The sequence below is a fragment of the Suricata suricatta genome, chromosome 17 (genome assembly GCF_006229205.1).
Source record: "Suricata suricatta isolate VVHF042 chromosome 17, meerkat_22Aug2017_6uvM2_HiC, whole genome shotgun sequence".
Taxonomy (NCBI): Eukaryota; Metazoa; Chordata; class Mammalia; order Carnivora; family Herpestidae; genus Suricata; species Suricata suricatta.
Genome location: NC_043716.1, coordinates 55221745 through 55231171, shown reverse-complemented (window position 1 = coordinate 55231171; position 9427 = coordinate 55221745). Strand labels below are relative to the sequence as shown.

General features: G+C 58.2%; 1 long non-coding RNA gene across 3 annotated transcripts; it reads left to right on the top strand.

Moving 5' to 3' along the window:
• Positions 1-3673: 3673 nt before the first annotated feature.
• LOC115282831 lies at positions 3674-9389 on the top strand. Of its 3 annotated transcripts, none has more exons than XR_003904762.1 (4): positions 3674-4875; positions 5902-8534; positions 8730-8831; positions 9051-9389. It is a non-coding gene; the product is annotated as an uncharacterized LOC115282831 (long non-coding RNA). The 3 variants fall into 3 exon arrangements; XR_003904761.1 differs by lacking the exon at positions 9051-9389 and having other exon boundaries at positions 5902-7883; positions 8356-8534; positions 8730-9036; XR_003904760.1 differs by lacking the exon at positions 9051-9389 and having other exon boundaries at positions 8730-9036.
• The last annotated feature ends 38 nt before the right edge of the window (positions 9390-9427 follow it).

Sequence of the window (9427 nt, the reverse complement as noted above, 5' to 3'; positions counted from 1 at the left end):
CGCGCCCAGCCGGGCTTGCGCGCGGAGGGCAGGCCCCGCCCCCGCCACGCCCCCGCCCCGCGGAGCGCGGTCGCCGTGGCAACGGGATTACGGGCGCGCAGCGCTGTTTATTCTCAGCCTAGTGCCAGGAAATTCGACGGCGAGGCTGCCAGGCGCACCTCCCTGGGGTGGGGGACGGGAGGGGGAGGAGAGAGGGTGGACCGGCGCGCCCGGGGCTCCTGCGGGAGGGAGGGTGTCCTTGTCACTGGGGGGGTCACTGACCCCTCCGGGGGGAGCTGCTCAGAAAGCACTGGCTCTTTCCTGGCCAAATTCCCTCCTCCCGGGGGAACCGAATCTCCCCTCCAGGCTGTCGAGTCCCCTCCCTCCGCCCCCAACGCACACTCCTTCTGTCCAGGGATCCGGTCCTTGGAGCCCCCCAGCCTCTGTTTCTGTCCCTCATTCACTCATTCATTCTTTCACTCCCCAGATATGTAATGAACACATCCTGTGTCAGAGGATTGAGCGCAGAATGAGACAAGGCCCTGATTGTCCTGCTCTCCTGAGATTTAGCAGGAGTGACAGATAATGAACTAGTAAATATGTAAATAAAATAAACACAGACAGCTACTCGTATTGCCAAATGCCTCTTCAAATCACACATTTCCAGGAGGTGGTATATCCCCCATCCTGTGTCGCCCTCAGGTAGGGTGACCCACTAGTCCTGGTTTGCCCAGCACTGCTCCAGATCAGCCCTGAACGTCCAGCAAACCAGGCCAGTCGATCACCAGAACACACCCACTTCAGAGATGAAGAAACTGAGGCCTGAAACACAAGGGCAGTCCTTCCAGGGTCATGGGGTCAGTTAGAGAGAGAGCTAGAGCCTAGGGCTGTTTCAGCTAAACACCGCCCCCCACCAAAGTGCTGAAGCGCCTGCAGCCGGCCCTCCAGGGAGCCAGGGAGCTGATGAAATTGCTAACTCCCAGACTCCAACCCCAGCTCTTCGGAATCAGAAGGCCTGAGGATAGTTCCGGAATCTGAATCCTCAGCATCTCCCCAGGTGACTCTCACCACTTCTTGCTGCCTTTCCGGGAAGACAAGCCTAGATCCTCCTCTCTTCCTGGGAGAGGGAATTTCCTTCGTGAACCCTGACTAAGCCAATCTGGGAACTCAGCAGGGAGGGAAAGCCTGGGTTCATGGCCCTCGCCCCGGCAAGCGCAGGCAAGTGCGGCCCTTCCCTCTGCTGGGCTCCAGCTCCTGAGCCCTGGGCCTGAGAACAGGGGGGGCCCACGGGGGAGGTGTACGGTGTTCCTTCCCCCCAGGGCTGAGCCCTCCCCGCTGTCCTGTGCTGGGAACAGGCCAGGCATTTGTGAAATCCTTGGGTGAGCCTGACCCACTGTCATGAGGACTGCCTGTGGAAGCTGGTGCAGGGAGGGGGATGGGGGGCTGTTCCCAGAAGCGGGGAGAACTCTGGACTTCCCACTCCTGAGCGCTCGGCATTACAGCACACCCTTAGCCAACAGCAGCGGCCTGGAAGGCTGCATTGAAGAGATTCACCAGCAGCTGCATGCTGCCAGGGCTCTGAATGCTAAAACCCCGTGTTATCTGCTTAATCTGTCGGGGCGGCCATTCCTTGCAATAATACGGCCCAGCCTCAGGAGAAGGCTTAAAAAGCTAGACTTACAGACAAAGAAAACAGCCAGAATGCTAGCTTGTTACGTATGTTACACAAGAAAATGTGTTTCCTCTGTTTCACCTCCCTCCCCCAAATCTCCAACCTTCCTTTCCCAGAGAAACCAGTATTTGGTATCTGCCTCGGGAAGATGTTAAAGATAAAGGCTTGAAATATAAAACCTGGTCCTTCAGGAGGTCACTGCACCGGACAACCACAGGGGGCGCCATTCACAATGTGATCTTTGTGGATGGTGTCCCCTGAAGTCGTGTGATGGGGGTTGCAGTGTTTCTGAATTTTAGGGTACATCAGCAGCACCTGACCCTTGTCTTCACAACACTCCCCCGTTCACCAAAAAAAATTAAAAAAAAAAAAACAATGCTCCAGGTGATCCTGGTGGGGGTAGGAGCCCTCTTCCGGGCACCATGACTGACGCTGGAGGTCAGTACTAAGAAGCATTCAGACGTCAAGAGGCTTACCGTCTGAAAGGGGAACCAGAGGTGAAAACCAAGAAGTATCCTAAAAAGGAACGGTGTCAAAATAAAATGTTATACAGCCTACAGATGGCGGCCCCAGGAGGAAATGATCTCGAGTGGCTTCCCAGAAGAGGTGACACCCGTGAGCTAAGGCAAAACGGCAGGTGTTCCCCGGGCAGGCAGGCGTGGGACAGAGGGGCATTCTAATGATCTGGAAAAGGGAAATGGCCCGGAAAAGGGAAAAAAAACCTTTAAGGAAGTTTTGGTTTGGTATGTCCCCATCAGGCACATCCCCACCAGATTCATCTTCTAAAAATACTGCCTTTATTACGTCACACACACACGGCCCATGCCTCATCTCTGTAGGATCCACGTTGGTTCCTTTGTCATTTTCTTCTAAACAGAATGGAAAGTCTAGCCTGGTAATCGCCCCACACGCTGCACCCCATGTGGCAGAGACCCTTCCTTCCATTAGGGCGGTCTCCTCATCTGCCCACCGCACACGTCCCCCTGCGCTCCCCTGGGAGCCCGTGTCCTGCTGTGTTGGGGTTATCCGACCCAACTGCCCAGTCTGCCCTGGCCCTCTCTTTTGTTTTTGTTTTTTAATGTTTATTTACTTTTGAGAGAGAGGGAAGGAGAGAGAGACAGACTGTGAGCAGGCGAGGGGCAGAGAGAGAGGGAGCCACAGAATCCGAAGCAAGCTCCAGGCTCTGAGCTGTCAGCACAGAGCCCGATGTGGGGCTCGAACCCACGAACTGTGAGATCATGACCTGAGCCGAAGTCTGACGCCTAACTGACTGCACCACCGGGGCACACACCCCCTCCCTTTTTTTTTTTAATGTGCATCTCTTTTGAGACTGCCTCCCTTCCACCTCCTCCCTGAGGCTCTCCTGGACTCCCAGTCCTGGAGACTTCCCTCCCCGTCGTCAGCAGGGCTGCTGTGTGTGCAGCCACTACTGCTCCTGTATCGCTGGGTCACGTGGTGTTACTGTTTCTTGATTTCTTCCAACTGGGCTGGAACTCTTTGAAGGAAGAAACTCACTCTTATTTGTTGCTTCAATGATTATTTATTAAATGCCACTGTATCTTCTGCTCTTTTAGGTTTTTCACAAAGCCCAGCAGATTAGGTGGTACTTGTGGGAACTCGTCAGACACTTGACCCACAGCTGTACGAAAGACGAAATGTCTTTTTTTTCCTTAGGGAGAGAGAAAGTGCTCAAGTCGGGGAGAGGGGCACTGGGGGAGAGAGAGAGAGAGAGAGAAAATCCCAAGTCAACTTCAAGCTCAGCACAGAGGTCAACACGGGCCTCGACCCCACAACCCTGGGATCATGACCTGAGCTGAAATCAAGAGACAGATGCTCAACCGACTGAGCCACCCAGGTGCCCCAAAAGAAGAAATGTCTTTAAATAATGGGGTTTCAGAAGTTGCTACAACAGTGTCACTCACAACTTTTACTTTGGGAAGCAAACAGGCATCTTTTATTTTTAGCGCCCTCTGTTTGCATAGCAGCGTTTCTGTTCCTCTCAGAGCATCCTAATACATGACATCATTCCACGTTCCCTACGTGCCTCCGATGCAAGTGAGGCAGGTAAAATGAAATCGATTGCGTTTTCCAGATGAGCACGTTGAGGTGTAGTGGGGATTTGGACCTCCCTCAGATCGCACAGGTAATTAGCGGTGGAGGCAGACTTAGAACATCGATCACCAGACTTCAGCTCCAGTGTCTTTCCTATGACTGCCAGCATCTGCGTGGGAGAGCCCCCACCACCCGGGACCTCCATCTAGCAGCGGCTGTGAAGGCTCCCCAAAGGACTCAAATGGCAGCTGAGTCCACACAGGCCATCTCAGTCCTGGGAGACGTCCTGGGCCGTCATCCTATCTGTCGAGAACTTGCGTGGACGCAGGGAGCACTGGAACCCTCCGTCTCCCAATAGGAGAGAGCCTCCGATGGGCGCCCCCCATGAGCATGGGATTCCCAGGGAAATTCCAGCAAGGCAAGACCTCTGGCCGACCCAATGTGCAGGATTTTGCTCGAAGCCTCAGAGAACCCCAATATTGCCCTGAGCTCTTCTTCCCAGGAGCTAGGGAACTAGATGAAATGACCTCTATGTAACTTTTTCTGTTACAGAACCCTGTGGAAAGGAGGCTGGAGGGAGAGGAAGCTGGCACTGGGAGGAAGTGCTCCTCCAGCTCTTTCCTGTGCTCTTTGGTGCTCCTTGGCTCCTGGAGAAAGTGGGCAAGGGAGTCTGGCAGGAAGGCTACCCAGGAGACACATGGAGACCAACCGGCCTTGCCCGGTGGGGGGTGGGGCAGTCAATGGCTGTGGCATTCTGCCCTACATACTGGGGCTTCCCCACTGGACTCCTTCGGCCATCACTCCGGGGTTTGGCCGGGAACTCAGCAAGGACCCTGACCAGGCTATGGCCAGAGCCCTGGAGTGGAGGGAGGAGCCCAGGAGAACACCCGGGCCGGCCCGCGGGCACGCTGCCAGACCTCTCCCGTCTAAGAGAAAGAGCTGAGAAGGTCAGCCAAGGGGCCCAGCTGCAGCGAGAGACCTTGTGCGCACAGCAGGCTGAGGACTGAGCTGGTCGGTCTTGAGTGTCAAAGGGGACGGGCCTCAACCCAGGCAGAGTCCACAGGCCCCGGGGTCACCAGACTGGGCTCCATCGCCGGGAGGAGAGACATTTGGACAAGAGCCAATGAAAAGGACCAGATGCCCAGTAGAGGCGGCAGACCCTCAAGAGACAGGTGGGGAAGGGGTCACAGAGGACGGGAGAACTTCCTGGATGTGCACACATGCTGAGCTCCCTCCGTCTGTCAACGCAGCACATGGTACCACCCCTTAGATGTGCACTGCGTTATCTTTCCATGGGCCGATGCGTGACAGCGAGTCGTCACCTTGGGGCCTGGTCCCCACTGTGACCAATAGATACAGCTAACCAGGAGGCCACTGACCAGGACTCAGGGCGGAGCTGCTGGCCGGGGTCCGAGCTCTCCTCTGGGAGGAGAAAGCCGGCCTGGCCCAGGATCTGAAGGTGTCCTTAGCCTGCGAGGTGGCAGGATTCAAGTAATGGAACCAGCCTGCCCAGGATGTGGGCGGAGCTCTGCTCCTTCGTCTCAGGGGCCCTTCTGGCTAGTCTCTGGAGGGTTCTGTGGGAAACAGACCAGGACCGCATGAGAACGTCATTGGCCTCGGTCTCTCCCTGGCCAGTGGAGTAAGAATAAGACAGGTTCACGGTCCCACAGCGCTCTCCTCTGTCCTGACCCCATACAAAGAGCACCCCCCCCAGCATCCCTTATTCATTTCACAAACACCATCGAGTTTCCAGTGCTCCAAGCTCTAGACTAAGCACTTGAAACCCGAACAGTTAGTTCCCAGGAACTCTATGGCTTAGGTCCTAGTACTGTCCCCAGTTCTGTGGAGGGAATGGCTGAATAGGTGGTACTGGGACTCGCCCAGAATCATCAGCGAACCGGGAGCAGAGCTGGGGTCCCTGACCCCTGCCAGCACCCGCTAAGCCCACCGAGGCACCGGATACTGGCATGGGAGCTGCCCCAGCCCCCACTCCCGGACAGGTAGAGGGCAGAGCCTGGGCTGTCAGGGAGGAAGCAAGCTGTGTGCCCCCAGCACAGCTTCCTGGCAAAGGCCCCTGGGCGAGCACCTAAGGGCCTGGCCTTGGTTCCTAATCTGTCCATGGAGGACCTCAACAAAGCTTGCTCTGGGCGCTGTAAAGTTGAAACAAGACCAAGTCAAAGCTTTATTTTTATAAGCAGGGGCTCCCCGGGACCAGCAAGATCGGAACACAGCCCATGCACCCACCATCCAGCCCCACATGCTCCGGCTCAGAGGAAAGTGGCACGGCCACCAGCTCTGTGGTTTCCTGTCCCCGGAGAGAGGAAGACGCGAGGGAGCACATCTTCCCGTCTCCTCCTCGGTCTCTTCCAGGGTTTGCTTTGTGTGCCTGCTCCCTTTCCTTCTTGTTTCCCTCAACCACCCTCCGACTGACTTCTGGTGGTTGGACAACTTTCCTGCCGAGTCGCCATAGCAAAGGACCGCGCACTGGCAGGTTTAACACAAATGGACTTCCTGGCGGTCCTGGAGGCCAGAAGTCCAAAATCAAGGTATCCGTGGGACTGCACTCCCTCTGAAGTCTGGGGCATGGGGTGGGCGGATTCCTCCTCAGGTTTCCCAGCTTTGGTGGCCGCCAGCAGGGCCTTGCCAGTCCTCGGCTGGTGGCTGCGTCACGCCCGGCCCTGCCTCCGTCTTCGCCCGGCCTTCTTCTCTGTGTGTCTGTGTCCAAACCTCCTCTTCTAAGGACACCAGTCATTGGATCGGGGCCCAAACTCATCCAGGATGACCTCATCGTAACTAATTACATCTGCAAAGACCCGATTTCCGAATTAGGCCACAGGCACAAGTTCCACGTGGACATGAATTTTGTAGACGTGACTCAAGCCAGTTTTGGGGACTTCGTTCCGCAGGATCTCGGATTAAGAACGTGGTGTTTTGTTTTGTTTTTTTTTCCTTGAATCTTTCAGAAGAGCCTGAGAAAGGTGTCCTTCTTTGCTCTTGGGGCACAGGGACGAGTGGAACGTCCCAGTAGGCTCTCTTAAGTCCACCTTGAGCAGAGGACAGGCTGAAGGGGTGCCTGGGGATGAAGCCCAGTAGGGGGCCTAGCCAAGGGCTGCATGGCCAAGGGCAGTGCCTCTCAGGGAGGGGGCGTGCGGCGGAGCCAGCCTGGAGCGGCTGAGTCCCCCACAGACGTTGCCTCATTAACTGCAGAGATGCTTCCTGCATTTCTCTGGTGAAGAGCTCAGTCTTAGCAACCTCAGATGACCCCTCACGCAAGAAAGAGCATCCTCTAGAAAGCTTATCCGAGCTTCCATGGGCAAGGAGGGGAGAGGAGAGAGCCCCAGGGCCAGGCGTGGGAAGTCTGGCCAGTACCCCAGCTCCTTGCCAGTGTTACCCAGGGAAAGGTCCAGGGGATGCCCGACAGCCAGCTCTTTGCAGAGCCCTGGGTTCCTGACAGTGAGGTGGCCACGGGCACACAGCAACCTCCATCCCTCAGATGTCCCCATTGAATCCAAACACCAGGCTGGGGACAGCTGGGGAGGGGACATGGCCTTTCATCTGCATCTTCCTTGTGGTCAGAGAGGAAGCGGGACAGGGGGAGCCTCCAGGTGCCCCTTGAGAGCTGAGGGCCAGTTCTCAGGTCCTCCTCGGCCCTCCTCAACCAGTGCCCGCAGCCCCTTCTCTCTGCCCACACTGCCCTTCGCCTGCAGCCGAGGTCTCTGGGCAGACCTCTGGCTCTGACAGGCTCTCTGGAGCACCTGGGTCTGACTTCTAGAACCTGGGAAAGGAGAGAGGGAGGATGCCAAGAAGGCACGAGGTTGTGCTCCTACCTGAACCACATCACAGAAAGGGGACCGCCCTGCCCCAGCGTACCCGCAGCTGCTGTTCCCGGGACAGGAAGTCAGCTGAGTGCCGGGCAGGCGGCAGCGGGGGAGGGGCTCTGGCACCTGGGCAGTCAGTGGAGGGCCATCTGTCCCCTCCCCCCGCCCCTCCCCCCACCCAGGGCACCAGTTCCCACACTCCGGAGGCCAGACGGAGTAGGGATTATTAGGAGGTGAAACTTTCTCCTGGTTCACTTTTGCCCCCTCGCAGCCAGGAGACCTGAGCAGGTCATTAACCTGCTTCCATCTGTGCAATGGGGATGTTAACCGTCTCCGCTTCCTCGGGCTGCTGTGATCGTTCAGTAAGTGAAAACCCACGTTGCCCAGCTCACAGTCAGCACTGGCTGCCCCGATGCTCCTGAGAAAGGGCTGAGCCCCTGGACAGACTGGATTTCATACAAACATTCTGGCACTTCTGCAGCGGCCTGGCCTGCTTAGGGGAGGAAGGATGACCTTCCAGGCAGCCCCTGCCCTGGTCTACTAACTCTCCCTGGGAAGCCAGTGACACCCTCCCTCCCTTCTCACACTGGGTGAGCTCTCCCTCCACCAGGGCCCCTCTCTGGCCGGCCTGCCCAACCACAGGGCAATCAGGCTTTCGGCCAGGCAGTTACAGTAAGTCAGGCCCGTCCTTCCTCGCATGGGGTACCACCGCGCCCTGGTCCAGAGCCTCGCTTCCCATGGAGGAGGGGAGAAGGCGATGGAGAGGCCCTTCCTTGCCAGGTGCGCTGGGCTGGCTCTTAACCCCCACCCCCAGAACATGCTGGTCTTTCCCAGTGATTTCCAGCAGACCCGAGCTGCAAAGGGCAGCTGAAACAGCAATGATGTTCAGAAGGAGAGGCTGACTCACTCCAGCCAGGCTGCGCCCTCCGTGAATATTTTTGGACCTCAGCCTGGGATTCCTGCAGGTTTGGACCACAAGTTGGACCATCTTCTTGTATGAGGCACGTTCCAAGGTAACCCTGGGTGGGGGTTGGGTGGGGGAAGGAGAGGAAAGGGCCCTGGCCTAGGGGGACAGGACAGGGACATGGGAAGGCCTCACTGATCCCAGGCGTGACTGAGGAGGGGGGGGTGGAGAGGAAGAGGGGGCTCCATTGGCAGACCAGGGCACTTTCCATGATTATTCTATTTTAATCATAACAACCCTGTAGGGCAGATATGAGTAATCGCTGCTTAATAGACGAGGAAACTGAGGCTGGGAGCCCGTGAGAGGCGGCTGGATGAGAGGTGGAGCCTGCTGGGCAGAAAGGGAGGTGCGCACAGAGCTTCGCCAAGACTGCTTGGCCCCGGGATCACCGCGGACGGCGAAGCCCGAATTTTACAGGCCTGTCGGGAGGAGGGTGCAGACGCCGGTGGGGGTGTCCCTGGAGGCCGGCCCTGCCGCCTCTCCCTCCCTCTCCCCGGTTCCCCCCGCCCTGCTCCCCGCCCCCCACCAGCCCCCGGGTCCGTGCCTATGGCAACCCCTCCTCCAGACTCCGTGCGCCGGGGAGAGACCGCACCAGCTCTCAGACCGTGCATTCCTCAGCCCTTCCATCAGCTAGGTCGGCCCCCGACGGGCTTCCCCGAAGGCTGCGAGGTCAGCGTCCCACCCCACTGCCTCGGGGTCCGGCGCCGCGCCCCCTCCCCCGACGGACCCTCTAGGGTGTGCGCCCTCCGCCCACGCCCCTGCCCCACCTCCCCAGACACCGCGTCTGGGATTCCGGCCCTGTCCCAAGTCCCCGGTCCGCTACACGGCCCCTGCCCCATCCGGACGTCCGCGCCCGGGGATCCCGGCCTGCGCCCCTCTCCCCGGGCCCCCGCCGTCCCCCAGGTCCCCCGCGCCCCCGGCGCGTCCCGGAGCTGGGCGGCC